The 14,788-nt window shown below is 47.0% G+C and overlaps 1 protein-coding gene and 1 long non-coding RNA gene across 5 annotated transcripts in view; one reads left to right on the top strand and one right to left on the bottom strand.

The window, feature by feature from the left end:
- Nucleotides 1-14,788, bottom strand: part of LOC119396294 (uncharacterized) — a 258,725-nt gene that overhangs the window by 9,631 nt on the left and 234,306 nt on the right. The gene's annotated exons all lie outside the window — the stretch shown is intronic.
- The window catches only part of LOC119396293 (transcription factor GATA-3), a 257,931-nt gene that overhangs the window by 151,369 nt on the left and 91,774 nt on the right, over nt 1-14,788 (top strand). Inside the window, exon 1 of one of the 4 annotated variants that reach the window (XM_037663445.2) lies at nt 8,260-8,665. The exons of 2 other annotated variants lie outside the window; for them this stretch is intronic. The gene's annotated coding sequence lies outside the window, so the exon portion shown is untranslated. Of the gene's footprint in view, nt 1-8,259; nt 8,666-14,788 lie in introns of those variants that run through there. One more of the 4 variants, XM_037663443.2, reaches the window with a different exon arrangement.

Here is a 14,788-nt window from a genome sequence, read left to right as displayed (position 1 = left end):
AAAAGGAAAAAGTACTGGTGTATCAAGAGTGCGGATACATGTCTTCGCTGCACGCGACCAGCAGAAGGCGTCTTGAAGTGCGTGCACGCAGAGTATATATATACGTGCACTCGTGAAAATACTGACGCGGCCCACCGCTGAAACTTGCGCCAGTCACGCCACTTTATAGAAGCGCGCCCGCCACGCACTAAACGCGCTATTGTCACGCGTCCCTTGTATGCGTTTATTCGGTCAAGCGTCCACGGCGCTGATTCAGAGCTGCGTAAAAACCACCGCGCTCTTCGTCTTTCATTTACACCTTTTGTTGCTTCGGTGTAATATATAAAAAGAGTCATCTGAAGAGCGGAGTAGAAGCGTGCCAAAATCTATACACTCTTCTAATGTATACATTCAAAAGTCCTATACCACGCGGAAGTCTTATAAGGAACGGCTGACCCTCATACGATGTTTCTGTTTTGACGGCAACATATCAGCACTCACCGCTCGCGTGTTTTAGGGCTCCCCATACTTATTTCTTCCTGATAAGAACTAACCCTCCTCTTTCCTGCAGGCTCCGAAGCGGGCGCGCCGCGCTCTTTTGCGGTGCTTCCGTTATCAGCGTCTAAAAGCATCCCATGAATCGCGGAGGTGCGGAGTGCTAGCTCTAAGCGTCATCCGATATCCGATGTGGCCTATAGCGTATATAATACCACGGCGCGTTTGTCTCGCCTCATATCGCGACGACTGATCGGCGCAGTGGGCAGGTGCTCGGTTGTTCACGCCTCACTCGAGACGTTTTTATCTCGATTTTGTAGCGTCATTAGGGCCCACCTATATAGTGAGCGGGCCGCACAGCTTTATAGATTGCTGCCGTATAGTTTATGTGTAATACGTGTTCTCGTCGTATCGTTTGCGGGAATCGCTACTAACACGTGGATGACGGCGAGCGTTTATTGTGAAGATTTAAGATCGCTGCGCAGGCACTATTGTTTGCAGTGGTATATACCTTTTAGTATGGTTAACATTCGTGCCGGGTAGGCACTATATAGTATACTGTAATGATACACGATTGGACTAGGCTGTGGTACCTGTACACCCTGTCGATCAGTGATAAAGAACTATCAAGGGTGTAAGTCATTTCTTGCTAGTTTTTGTGACTATAGAAAGCTTGGTGCTTACTTTGGCGCGTGCGTGCGGCTAGTCACTCTCTCCCTCTCTTTTTCCGTCTCTACTATTTATTATAATCTCTCCCCGGTGAGGGGTAAAAAAGCGTACGCTTGTCATGGTTAACCATCCGCACCTCTCTTCTATCTCTACCTTTAGTTAGTACGCTCAGCCATAGAAACACGCAAGAAAAAAAGAGATAAAAGAACACGCACACATGTGCGCGGTCTTAAAGAGAGTACGCGGTTATATAAATCGGCGCAGCGTATCAGAAATCCTGCTCCAGCACCACTTATTGGACCGACAGTTTTGCGTCTGCAGTGGCTGAGGAGGAGGATGATTAAATGTTTATATCGGCGCTAAAAAAAACAAGAAAAGATATCCCTAGCAGCGAGCGATTGACGTCAAAAAGGTCGTTCTTCGCGACCTTAACTATATCCTCGGCCAGGCCCGTAACCGAGTAGCCACCCCCCCCCTCCCCCACCGCCTGAAATTTTGGTGACGTAGGTGTTTTTACCAAAAATAAATAATGAAAATAGGTGTTTTTCTCAAACAGTCAAGATTTTCAGCAGGTGCCCCCCCCCCCCCCCCCCCCCGAAAAATATTCCTGGCTACGGGCGTGTCCTCGGCAATGATCGCATTGGGGTTCTGACACCTAACAGCGCAGGGTTGACGCAGACCGGGGACGACTCTTTTACTTCGTAATCCCTGCGCTGTTCGGTCAATCCTGTACACATTCGTAGAATCTAGCCCCAGTTTCAGTTATTACTACGACAGATGAATGGAGAGATGGAGGGAAGGTAGAGAGGTTAGAGGTAAGCAGTCTTTTTTTTCCAGCTTACGAGGCGCACATGGGGAGGCAAATAGCGGACGGAGTGGAAAGAAGACGGAGGGTGACAGAATGCACGTCACTTTCATAATAATAATAATAATAATAATAATAATAATAATAATAATAATAATAATAATAATAATAATAATAATAATAATAATAATAATAATAATATCTGGGGTTTAACGTCCCAAAACCACGATATGATTATGAGAGACGCCGTAGTGGAGGGGATCCGGAAATTTCGACCACCTGGGGTTCTTAACGTGCACCTAAACAGTGAAACCTCGGTGATGCGATCACAGCTCATGCGAATTTCGGGGTGATACGAATTTTTCTTTGGTCCCGGCCAAGGCCCATTGGCCTGCAATGTAATGGAGTATGGTTGTTGCGAACAAATTTTTACCCCGCGACGTTTGATACGAATGTACCCTACCGCCCAGGTACGAAGAGGTGCTGTGTCCGCGCTGTCGCGGAAGACGCACCAAGCACGTGCGAGCGCGGGAACGCAAGCGCGGGCACCGCCAAATCGTCAGAATAACGTTGTAAGAACAATATTCTTGCGGTCAGAATAAACCTTCAGAGACGCGTCACGGGCTCCGAGATTTCGTGCGCCAATCTTTGAGGCTCTAATGTGCCTCCGTGTGCGTTCGCGTTTAGAGGGCGTTGGCGCCCTGCTTTTTTTTTTCCTAAGGCATCGACGTGGGCTCCTGTCGTCGTACTGTGTGAACACGTGCTGGCCTCGTGCACCAGAAATCCTATGAAAGGAGGACCAGGACCGAAAGAAGGCGAGGACGGTCTTCGCGGAGGAGTCAGGCCTCACAACGTCCACATGCGCGACCGTTCAGGTCGCACTTGTGCGTGCACGGCCGTAAATCTCCCAAAAAACATGCCCAACACCTCCGCGACCACAAAAGCGTATCATAGGACCATGGTTCTGAAATTTTGTGGCCTTGATCTATCCCGTCAAAGCACTTCTTCCGTCACTCTCGACGCAGTACTCCTGTGTCATGCGAAAAAGCATGCTAGAATTGGAACGGGGCTACTGCTGTCACGGGTCACAACGCACCTGCTTCATTAATTGAATACGCGCTTACAGGCCGTATATTTACGAGTGCTGGTATGATTGCCGACACCTGAAAACTTAACTGACAATCATTCAGAGTACTTCCTGACGTTGCTGCGGCCCTGAAAAACAATAAATGAAAATGTACGCCAGCTTTCTTTTTTTTTTTTTTGTCGCATGATAAATCTTCATGCTTTCTGGTGATACGAATATTTTTGGCGGTCCCGTGAGATTCGTATCACCGAGGTTTCACTGTACACGGGCCTCAGACATTTTCGCCTCCATCGAAAATGCAGCCGCCGCGGCCGGGATTCGATCCCGCGACCTTCGGGTCAGCAGTCGAGCGCCATAACCACTAGACCACCGTGGCGGGGCGCGTCCCTTTCATGTATTGCATGAAGGGCCCGTATGGGCTGACGGCGGCTCACGAGCTATGAGGCCAGGCACCCGCGATCATTTCTTATGTAAAAAAGCCCGTCATCAAGTCTACTCAAGGAACACAAGAGAGGCTGGCATAGCCTATCTAGAGAGAGAGAGATTCTTATGAAAATAGGTAGGTCAAGAAGTAGTGGTTCCGCTGCGGCTACTCCGCACGGAAGAAGGGTTGTGGAAATAAAAGAATCAGCTCAGCTTGCACTAAGTCGCGCAAGGCTGGGTCGCAGCAGAGCTGGTTTTCACCTTAGCTGGTCCTCGGTTGGCTGGGCTGTTACCCTTTCAACTCTCTCCTTCCCACCCTTTGCTATACTATACTATGCATAGCTATGGATGCTTTATTATTATTTTTTGTGTCTGTTTCTTTCTATCTCTTTCTCTCTCTTTTTCTATCTTTTTTTCTCTTTCTTCCCTTTCTTTCTCTCTATTTTTCTCTTTCTTTCGATGCCTTTCTCTCTCTCAAAAAGACCGGAAACAGAAGCACAAAAGGTGACAAATGGTCTCTTCGCATCAGGAGTCCCAGCAGACAGGTGAATCGTTCATTGTAATGCGACAGGTGCACGATTTGCTGAACGCTAACCCTGACCACTGAGCTTTTGCGACAAACTTGGCCGCTTGGCCTCTGGCGCAGTGGCGTAACCAGTTGGGGTTGAAGGAGTGCAACCCCCCAAAATTTTGAATTTTGCATGTCGATATATATACACGCGCACATAAAAACAAACGGACGAACATACATATAGTTGAACACCTCCACCCCCCACCCCACTCACCTCAATCCTCCCGAAAAATTTTCGTAAAAACTGCCACGGGTGAGACTAGAGTGCTTCTTAATATGACGAAATTTGCCAGTAGAGCCGCGCTCTCGAAAAGGGCAGCCGAAAGGAAGGAACCAGCGGAGCCAACAGGGCGGACGGCGGCCGCGTCGAGTCTTGTCAGGCCGCCGAGAGATGGCGACACTGCGCGGCTGCATCGATCGACCGCCAGGCTTTCGCTTTCGTTCCGCCGGGTTCCACTTTTCGCATGATGACGGCGAGCGGCCGCCCGCCCGCCGCATCCTCTTATATCGTCGCAAATCTCTCATATCTTAATTGGGGCCGCTGCGGCGATATTTACGCCTCTCCACTGCCCGAAAAGGAGCGCACTCGCTTCCGTTGTCGCCGTTTTTATTCCTATCTGAGCGGATAAAAGCATACAGACGCCCACCTCATAAAATGAGGCGCAGGAAAAGCCCGTTAGCGGCTCGTACGTCTTAAAAGAACTCCCTGCGGAACTCATGTTCAGGAGGCAACCGGTTGTTATGTAGCAGTTAGCAACTTATGAGCTTTAAAAGAGCGTCCCTGTCTACACCCTCCTATTTAACGAAGTAACCAGTTGTTCTGTAGTGGTAGTCCTTGATTTGCTTCTTTAGACATGACGGTGCAGTGCGGCGCTGCTATGGTGTAAACCGGACTACATGTGGGCGTTTTTGTGGCCATTGCCTGATTATGCATGCAATTTGTACAGCGCGAGTTCAACAACCTTCTCACACTGTGGCGATGCTCCAGAAGACAACGTCTATTCATGACAACGTCCACTCTGACCAGCAGTGTTGGTCAGAGTGGACGCCGGCTCAATTGTTAGCAAAAGTAGTGGAGAGAGCGATGCCTGCTCACTTGAGAGCAAAAGTAGTTACGCGTTAACCCGTGAGATCACTGAAGCAGATCCGGTGCACACTTCTCCAACCCCGGCGCAACACCTGCAGTCCGATAATGCGCAACAATGTGGTATTAATACGTTTCAGTGTATTATTCTTTCAGCGAACATTCAGAGCGTTAGATTAATATTCAGACGAGGGTCCCAATTTCGAGGACTGCAACGCGGGATGCCACTAAAACGATGGCTGGCCTGTCATGAAAGATGCACGACTCGTCACGCAAAAACATCTCGCCTATTTCACGAGCTTTGGTCGCTCTTCAAAGGGCCGTACCTGTTGCACCGAATTCGCAAAGCTTTTCCGAGATTTTTTTACAGTTATTACTAAGATGTCCTTGTCGCCGAGATTGAGAAGTGAACCCATGACTCTGCCCTTTAGGTTCTTATGATCGTCAGCATCATCATGACCTTATATTATATCCAACTTGCCCTTTTTTTTTTGCGCGATCTGTGCAATCTAAACTCGCGTCATATGCCGTTCATACAGGTATTTGGACGATCTTATTGATTATTAAAAAAATACCGCGGTGCATATCGACAGTGAACACGACGTCAAGATGCCTGTGTCAAGCCACTCAATTAAGAAAAGACACAAAAGAGAGGGGGGGGGGGGGGGCGTCACAATGGCGTTCATGCTACACTCAGCGACAACTTACCTTGATGGTGGATCGAAGGCTACGGAGGCGGGGCTTTCGCACATTCGCGTTGCTCCGCAAGTAGTATACGGCAGCTTGCAACTCATTTCGGTTTTGCTCGCTCGCATTGTTAACGCGTTTAGAAAATTATATACACGATAAATGTGAATGGGAGAAACATTTCCATTGTTCAGTGTACATTTTAGTGTCATATTACGAGTACGTTTTTCTTGGAGAACTAAACAGTAGGTTTGCGGCCGCACACTGAACCACTACGTCATGGACGCCACGTTTACTTTGGAAATCGGGCGCGCTGAAAAGGTGCTGCTGTCGAAGAAATGTAAGGAAAATGAAGGCATTCTTGCAAAGTGAACAGTAGCTGTATTCTACCTACGACTTCCCGCAACTGTCTGAGTCTTACAATAAATGAAGCATTATTCATTTCAGTAAAGCAAATGAGGAAATTAGCAGTCAATCTAAGTACTATTTTTTTGGCGCGGTAATAGGCATGCGTTTCGGTTCTGTCGCTTCCACAGTGTTGTCAAGAAAAGTTGTCGCCGAGTCTAGTGTCCTATGGAGGTGGGAACTGCAAGATAACGGTAACGACGAACAAGCACTGCGTTGCATAATGACGTACGGCGATATCAATATCATGATATCGGTATTAGAAGCGCAGGCGCGATGTTCCGCACATGGAAACGCAAGGCACATTATCGAGGCAAAGCGGACGCGCATACATTTCCCCGGCTTTGTAGTGCATTTCGCGCTACACAGAGAACTGTACACAATTACAATACACAGAATACCGGCAAGCCCCGCTTTCTATGTTGCTAGTAAATAGCCGGCAGCTCTGTCAATGTTAAACATGCAATGTCGTGCTTGCATGTATAGGGTGCGCGTTCTTATCTTGTACTTAGTATCTTATATTGAATGAGCTTTGCGGACCCTTTCAACATCTAGAAATAGAACTTATATTTACTTAAGCGTACTACTCATTCGACGAAATAGTAGCGAGTATCGCGCAACACAATGTAAAGTTCGCCTGGAAATGCATTCACCAAAATGCCCCTGGGCGTCTTGCTTTCTTGCAATGCTAACTGTAGATGCGGAGAAGCACGCTTGCGGGTGAACGCTAAGTCGTAATTTATCGCTTCTGCCTGCGTATACGTTACCACGGGGAGGTGGCTCGCAAGATTGTGAGTTCGTAATGTTGAGATCTCGCTGGTAATTTGCCTGAAGCAATAGTAACCTGTCACGCTTGTTTCGGGCCTAATCTAGCAATTTGCTTTTGTAATAACTGGTGTCGCACGTAACTTGTTTTAGGTTACATGAAAGCACAAAACGAACTTTCGTCAATAAAAAAAGAGAAATAAAATTATTTTCCACTACTGTTATTTGTTCTTTCGTCTTATTTCGGTACTTTTAATAATATTTGTGCCATTACGTTCAAGATTGAAATGAAAAAAAAAAAAAAAAAGCTCAATTCTTGCTCACTGTGACCCATTTGCGACGTCGATTTGAATTCTAAGGTTTACGGTCCAAACGGAGCTCTACGCTGTATTCAAGCAAATGGCGTGGAACATCGCACAACAAAAGCAAACACGCTGGCACTCCAGTGTAAGGACAGTGCGCATCACGCGTGGTACTCGCCGCGCTGTAGCTATTCGCCTTAAACTTTCGTACTTTTGTTTTTTTCACTCACAGATTTAGAAATGGATTGTGCAAGGCATGTGTCATGAGGGGAGGAGGAAAGACTGAAGACGATCATTAAAGAACAAAATATCGCAAGCGCTGTCTTCGAAGATCTCGTGACAGAAAATAAGTAAAAAATAAAAGCAAACGGCTAAGAGCACAGTCGATTTGTCTGACAGCCAGCAACTCTGGACACCAATTCATTTGCCACCCCCACCCCCCTCCTCCCAGTAAAAAATACAAAGGAATAAAACACGAAAGAGAACTCCCGTTCAAAAGCCAGCCCCATCTGCACACTCCAAACAACAATGGGGGGTGCTCCCTCTTTGCAGTCCTTCTCTCAGCATCCCCATCCGTCAATCAAAGAGAGAGAGAAAAAATTCTGCCTCCCCTTCCTCCTGAATCAGCACACCCTCTCCTTCAACGCCACTTTTGTCCAATCGGAGCGCGGGACCAGAGACACGGCTCCGATTGGTCGACGGCGCCGAAGCGCGCCAGAAGCTGAGACTCCTCCCCTCGCGCTTCCCACGTGGGCGTCGCCCGGAGCCGCGGTCCCGCCCCGTTTCGTGACGTGAGTGGAAAGAAGGCCGGCCTCGCGCGGCGTGGCGCGTGACCCATCCAGTGCGGTTCGGAGCGCTCGGTATCGCGGGTTGTTGCAGTGCGCGGGAGACGCGTTTTGCTTTTCCGGTGTGTCCTGGCTAAGCAAAAACAGTGCTTCATTTGTCCTCGTGTCTTCACGCCTGCATTGCTTTCCGACCGCAGTTTTCGACGAAGTTGTGCGCAAGTCCGAAGAGAGTCGTTTCATCGCTGTCGAGACAAAGTCGTTGTTTCGCTTTTGCATTCTCCTCCGTGTGGGACGACTCCGCCATCCATCTAGACGAGTCGCTCGCTACAAAGACGCACAGCCCGACGTTGTTTCGCCTCTGCGTGTAGTTGGTGCGTGCTGCCAACTACGAGAGTGTTGTTGTAGCCGCGGCTACACACCGGCGGCTACGGAGGGGTCAGTGTGCGCGTCAAAGGTGCGCGAACGGTGCGAGTACGGCGTGCTCCGTGGTGGGCGGCGGGAGCGCACGCTCGTCGTCGCTCACCGCTAGTCGCTCCTGCCTGCCGGCATGGCTGGCGCCGCACCACGGCTACTATGAGGATAACCTCAGCTGCGCCCTCAAGTCTCAGGTGAGCCTTCCCGCGCTCGGCTTTGGACCCCTATAGCCACATGAAGCGTTTATGGCGCGTCGTGATTAGCGTCGCCTCGCGCGGCGTCGTAGATCGTTCGTAATGTCACAGTGACCATTTGTTCATTAGTTCTGTTCCGTAATATCACATATAAACGTGAATGAACGGGTGAGCCCTCCGCTGGTTGGCTTTGAACCCTGACTATATGCAGCGTTTTGACGCGTCGTCCGGCGTCTTGACTTTAGATTATTATTAGTATCAGAGCAACTCTTTTGCTTTGTTTTATAAGAAGTTGGAAAAAAATACATAAAGTAGGATTGCGTTTCCGACTGCGACATGGCTTTTAAGCAGAAAAGCCTTACGAAAAGCAAGTTCGTCTTGCTAATTACATTCAACTTCATCAGCAAAGCAGAGTCCAGGACTTATACGCATTGTCACGTCTCACGTGCTCTATTCTGCGATGCTAAACTTCGAAATTGGCTGGCGTCCCGCACTGCAGGACAATACCCTCAACGGGTACTAGACTGTATAGGTGACATAGGTAGACTCAAATGTATACCAAAAGAACGCTGCCATGTGACTAGAGCATTGTCGCTGCTATATAGCCGGACTTTAGACGTTCCTTTCGGCTTTTATGTATCGATGCGAATGAAATTAGTGGTCGTGTCCTTGCAACGTTATATCTGATTAACTTTCGGGATTAGGTTGTAAAATTTCGCCTTCCGACCGTTTTGTGTATACATCTACTCTACTAGCAACACTGTTGTTTTTTGAGATAAGTAGACAGGCAGGCTACATTGATTAAGCGCGACTCACTCTACCACGGATTCTCTCCCAACGTATTTTAGAATTGACAGGCAGGGCTGCAGCATCTTGTGGCCATACCTGTTTCGATGCAAATGCTTACTCGCGCTCTTAGCGCTTGACCAGTGGTCAGAGTGATGGTTGGCCCACGTTATCAACGGTCGTGAGCGGTGGATCATAAGACTGCAGCCCAGAATCGACCATAACGCGTCGCTGCAAAATACCGGCACTGATTATACTGCCACACTTCTGGCGTATATTGAGCTGTCAGTGTGCTTTTGTATTCGCGTTTTCTCTTTTATAATATCGACGAAAGAACGCGTTACAATTTACGATCAATTTGGCCTATAGCGCACCTAGTTACAAATGATAAGACTTCAACTAGTTCATTACGCCCCGGTTGACGCAGGCTCCAGCTTTAGCGACTCATTTGTTCTTATCGTTCTACTCGTACATTCCTTATCTTGGAGCCACCTCACACGCCGGCTTCTCTCGTATAGACACGTACGAGTTCCCACACACGCTAAGGCGTGATAGCTTGCGTAACAAATTAAGTCAGCTGTGCCATGGCTGCTACGTTTCGTAATGATAGCTTGTCATTAATATAAGTCGCCGTCTTGTTATATCATGAATTTCGGGCTCCGAGACCTTGCCGCACCATTTGTATTGATATTCCGTTCTCGACGTCATGTCACAACGAAGAAGGAAATAACTGTATTTTAAAAGGATGTACGTGAAACAGTTTGGAGACGAGCCCCACGTGATGTGGCAGTATACAGCGCCACATTTAAATATAACTGCATCTCAACTGGCGATGTGGTCGCCTTCTTGGACTATTTTGCCATTAGCGGAAAGTGAATAAATGCTTCGCTGTAGGATGTCGCTGCACTTTACCATTGATACTTACTTACCTGATAATCGAACTTCAGCGTCTCTAATTGAATGCCGCTCTTGAACATCACTACTCGTGGGAGATGAACAATACATCACAATTAGCGCCGCCATGGTCATTATAGTTTCTTGCACTGCCGAGTGATCACAGCCCAGCACCATTCAACAACTAATCCGCAACGCTTGTTCAATATACATATAACGTCCGTATATTTTGCTAAGGTTAAGGCGGCAACGTCATAATTATTCCGCGGCGATTAGATATATGCCAATTCAGAGCATCGTCGTGAACGCTACTGACGTTTCATCATGTGCTTCAGGAAAGCCACGCAGTCAATCTCAATAAGCTTGAAATTGCAAGTCGTGCGGTGTCAGTTGCCAATACTGTTAAACCATGCAGAGTTTTAGTACCTCGCAATGTCTGAGATTACTGAAGATCTTTAGTTTTCAATCTGTCGACGGACTCCTTCGAAAATATTGAGCATTACGAGGAGTTATTCGGCGCGCTATAAAGGTGGCTCCGAACTAATTGAATAGCCAACCTGGATTCTAATTTATTTGCACAGTAATGACTTCTCACGTTAAAAAAAAAGTTCTGTAATTATCGATGCAATGCTGATAAGATATGAGCACTTAAGACAGCAGGAAAGGAATGACGTACATTTTCTTGCGACTAGAATATTTCCCAAAAAAAAGTTAAGTTTACGAAAGTTCTGATGCAGCACACGCGCAGAAACTCCGTCAAGGACCGAAGCTGTCGGTTACGCGACACATTACATTTCGCTGCCAAGTTTGTTTTTTCCGCTGGTTACTGACGACAAAACGTTTGCGTGTTCAACCTTTTTGTCATATTGTAGATGAGTGCCGACAGTATACGGGCACAATCCGTCTATAAACAAGCCTCGCCAAACGTACACACAGGACATAATCTGCCAAACACGGATTGTCCATGACTATGTGTAGCTAACAATGACAGACCCCCTATAGTAAGTCCACGTTAATTGCAGCACCAGTCATGTGCTTAGATATACACGGGATAGACGCTTACACGTAGCATGTCTTTCTTGTTGAAAAGCTACTTCCTGCAATATAGCTATCATTTGAACCGTTAAAACACAGATGTATCTGGCAAAAGGCGGACCTCCATGGAGAGAGATGAAGAGATACGTGCCATTGTTACGAAACGCCAGCCTGGCTGATCGCCCACGCTGTATGCAGAGTGATAATTACGGTATATACGGTGACTCCAATATACACATACAGTGACCCCAATAGCGCATACAGTTGGACACACAGTTATACAGAACAGTTGTCCACAAGGCTTCGAGACCTCCGTCGATATACGTATTGCAATATATAAAGCATAATCTCGCCATTTTCAGGCCAAATGAGATTTCCTTCAGTTCACAATGGATAAAACTTCCAGCTTGTGAGTATACATATACAGAGTTTGAAGATGGGTTAATCACCAAGGAATGAAACACACATAATATGGTTCCGCAGTCCTCAAATATTTTCTCGCGCAGGTGATGTTCCTTTGAACAAATATTAGCCGATGATGCAGTCAGACTGTATTGTTCACGAAGGCAACCAATGGGAAAACGGCATTTAGGAACAAAAAAAGTTTCGCTAATATTAGGTTTCGGGCTCGTATCCAGAAAAAATTCTTACGCTTGAATTGTTTGTAAGAGAAAATTTTAGCGAATCACGACGCTCGGCGTGTTGTTGTAGGTTACGTGATCAATGGCAAAGCGCACCTTTGAACAAACACCATTCTGAATCCTTTCCCTGGGGACAAGTTTAATAGAACTGGTGTAGTGTATGACCTGAACTGTTCGTTGTGGCATCAAATTCTAAATATGCACCCGATTATGCAATACCACTTTGCCTATATACACGGGAACCGAAAAAACGCCCGTAGCAGTCGCGTTCGGCTTGCCGCGTTTTCATATATTTCGTGCTTGGATTGCTGGCGCGATGAAAAGGCTCCCACGCCGGACCAATCCGTCTTTTTGGATACAGTCTCCCCAAACACAAACACATGGAGTGCTGGAGCGACTATACCCTCCTAACTACAGGTCCTGCTTAAAGTGCCAGCGTAACATATATATAGTCAGGAAACCTGGCCTTTTGGCGTAGTGTCCTGGTTATAGCCGGCACTTTACGCAGAACCTGATTCAGAGTGTACAGAGCTCCGAAAATGCGCGCTAAACGAAACAGATATGCTCGTGTTAGTTAAGGGGAGTGACAACGGGTGAAATGGGGACTTGGCTAATGCAACGGTTCTGTCATAATTCTTTTTTTTTTTTTTGCGCTTCATATGATGCAGTAGGCTGGGGTGATCACCGAGGCTATGGACGTATGCTAACTGTTCATCTTAAGGAACGAATGGAGTTAAGTATATAATTACCGTATATAATTACCGCATAAACATTACATGTTATTGATTACTACTTTGGATAAGGAAGAATTACCATAACGAAACAACTTAGACGCGCATAAGGGTCGACGTCAGGACCTGTTGGTATCACAGTTATGCCAGTAACAGTTCTACATAGAGACGAACATGCAAGCAAAACAAACGTGAGCGCTAATTTCGATAATACTGCTAATTTCTGGTCGAAAGAGTCGAAAGAAGGGGAATTTTAAGGGCTCGTTTTTCTTTGCTAGACACACCATTAATTAGAACTAGCAGACTGTTAGTTCTAATTAATACTAATTTCTGGTGTTTTACGTGCGAAAACCACGATATGATTATGAAGCACGCCTTGGAGGGGGACTCCGCATTAACTTTGGCCACGTGAATTTCTTTAACGTGCATCTGAATCTGAGTACGAGTGTGTTTCTGCATTTCGTCTTCATGGAAATGTAGCCGCAGTGGCTGGGAATCGAACCCGCGTCCTCGAGCTTAGCAGTCCAACACCTTATTAGACGCTAAGCCATCACGGCGGGTACTTATAACTTTCAAGAAACTGTTCACTCAAAATTGCGGCACACGCACATTATAAATTAACGACGCTTGTATACTATCCGAAATGCAAAAAAAGCAAATATCTCTAGACATGTCGCTTGTTACGACGTACTTTCATTGTCAAGCTGTATATGTTTGTGACTCTATTTCAACGCAAACGCTTGTTAGAAGTTAGCCATACAGACTTTGTGTCCGACTTCTTCCCCCTCTTTACAGGCGCTTTAAACACATGTTCACACGTTAACTAAGGTGTTTTAGCAGTAACGGTAATATCGTACCGTTTACCGTTCCGTGTTTAATGTATACCATGATCCGACAACGCTTTAGTTTCAGGGGTCTTTCGATGCGTATACGGTAGGATGATAAGCTTGTTATTGTGGCTATAGCACAAGTTTTGCAGAGCAAAAAACTACCTGCCCACCACGACGGTCCGGTATTTCCGTATTCGCCGTACGGCAATCCGGCACTGCTAAAACATCCTATACTAGTCAATCCAGGCGCAATTTGCGCTCTGGCGTGCCTTCCTTAAAGCCTACTCCGCAATGCAATTTTCATCGATGACAAAGTCACCAGAATCGCCCGTCATATATCCTTCGGACGCATATATGACGAGCGCCAACAAAACGTTTCACGTCTCTGATGGAGCGGACCAATCTCGACTCTTCTTAAGTGTCCGCATATGAGGAGCCTGCCAACGCAAACGCGAAGCGCTTGCGATTAGCGACGTCGCGACGAGTCCCCGGCGGTGAGAGAATGCCTGCAGCAGAGAAAACGGCGCGAGCCATGCCATGCCTGCATGCTTCCGGCATTCAGTTGGCACGGTGCTCCAGGGTGGCGATTACGATCGCGTCGCGCCGACAATTAAGAGGTGTGTATCTACAGCCAGCATCGTATATGTACGTTATATGCAATCCTTCCCGCATGGGGGAGATTTATTTGTCCAGGAAGAAACCCCGGTGTGTATATAATAGCAATACCTGCAGCAGTCTCGCGTCGCCCGTTTGCTGTGACTCGTGCATGCACATCTACACAAAACCTAATTACTTTTATTTATCCCCGCAGCACTAAAAATTGTAAGTAAGAGGAAGAATCGCAAAGATTCTCGTGCCCTCGCAACTCAAGCTTGACAACGCAGTGATGTAAATGCATGCTGCGGTTGCTTGGGAAAGATGGCACGCCTCCTTTCAGGTCTCAGATGGCTCAACAGAATCGTTAAGGCAACTTTCCGTTTTCTTTTTATCTGTAGTTTTTGGAGAACTATTGTCGCCAGGTGTGTGCGCTCAGCTCCTAAATAATAGTGCACCTGTGCGTAGTTAAGCAGCTGATGACGTATGAAAGCCTTTACAGGCGTGCAATGCAACAGAATAGCGTCAGCTTGTCCCGTGAACCTTCTAGCCTTATAATTCAGCATGACGACGTTAAAGATAGGGGACTCATTTATTTTGTCGCCACCTTTA

This window comes from Rhipicephalus sanguineus, chromosome 6 (assembly GCF_013339695.2).
Source record: "Rhipicephalus sanguineus isolate Rsan-2018 chromosome 6, BIME_Rsan_1.4, whole genome shotgun sequence".
NCBI classification, from domain to species: Eukaryota; Metazoa; Arthropoda; class Arachnida; order Ixodida; family Ixodidae; genus Rhipicephalus; species Rhipicephalus sanguineus.
This window is presented reverse-complemented; position numbering and strand designations above follow the sequence as displayed.